Source organism: Heptranchias perlo, chromosome 33 (assembly GCF_035084215.1).
Source record: "Heptranchias perlo isolate sHepPer1 chromosome 33, sHepPer1.hap1, whole genome shotgun sequence".
In the NCBI taxonomy this organism is placed as follows: domain Eukaryota; kingdom Metazoa; phylum Chordata; class Chondrichthyes; order Hexanchiformes; family Hexanchidae; genus Heptranchias; species Heptranchias perlo.
In genome coordinates, this window is record NC_090357.1 from 7,985,692 (window position 1) to 7,987,073 (window position 1,382).

Below are 1,382 nucleotides of genomic sequence, written 5' to 3' on the forward strand. Positions count from 1 at the left end.
TGCAGAAACCTGTAAACAGACATGATTCATAGTGACTCAGAGTGAAAGAAAAGGTAACTTTGGTAAATAAAAACCCTTTCAAAGGTGACTGTGGGGGAGAAAGGTTGGGTGTGGAGGTCAGAGCTTTAGATAACGGCAGCATTTCTGCTCATTAGCTGGTTTAAATTATCTATAAATTTGAGCAATGAAATGTTCCGCTTTTCTACATCTCTGATTTGATCTATATTATATCATGTATAAGATGATGTAATGTATTGTATATTGAACATGATGTGGTGTACATCAAAATCATGCTGACAGCAACTTAATAAATTAAGTTCCAATTTTAGGACTCAAGAATCTGAGATTTTTACTGCTTTGGGGATCGTATTGCACGATTCCATACATTTTTCCAGTGAAAACTGTTAACCGGCGGTCTTGACTTTAATTGGGGTTCCCAGTTTTAGGTTTAAGTCAATAAGACCACTGAATGGAAAGTCAAATATTATTTTGATAATCTAAAAATAAGTAAAAAAAGACAAATAAAAAATAGATGCAAAATTGGCTGTTATACCTGTGTTAAATTCGTAATTATGCTTTCTTTAAAATACCTCAACAGCAGCAGAGGAAGTGATGATTCTATCAAATAACATTGTAGTTGCCCACTGAAGGATGAAACAACAATGTTGTACATTGCACACAATTTTACTCAAATTGATCCTTTGTTAATGAAAGAAAAATAAAAGCATCGATAAAACCCAGATTTAACACAATCAAAAATGGCTAAATATTATAAATATTGTATACAACATATTTTCTGTAATTTTCTACCCACAATAAAACTTCTCTTAGCATAATCCAGTCTTTCGTCACTATTATCTCCATTACCTTTCATCCATGCTTCTTCTGAAACTTGGATTCATTAAAGGGAAAGAGAGAACCTACCTCTTTGACCAAGCTTTTGATCACCTGTTCTAATATCTCTTTAGGTGGCTCGGTGTCAAATTATGTTTGATAACGCTCTTGCAAAGCGCCTTGGGATGTTTTACTGTGTTAAAGGCGCTATATAAATGCAAATTGTTGTTGTTTTGTGTCTGTAGTGAACGTTGTGTCTGTTTGGTTAAAGGGGTATTTTAACCCCGCCCACCTGCCAGAAAACAGACATGGCGGGCAGTTAAAATCAGTCGGGTGATTTACCCGCCGAGGTCCTGCACTGATCCAGCTGTCTGGAATCTTGTTCGTCTCAGTAGGCGGCAAGGACACCCGCCTGAAGCCGGCTTTCTTTAAATATGCGGACTGACATCCGATTACGTCAGCGAGCCCCAATTGCAATTTTAACTAGTGGCCTGAGCAGGGAAGCCGTTGTGGATTTCCCTGATAGGTCCAGTGAATGTGAAGAGGAT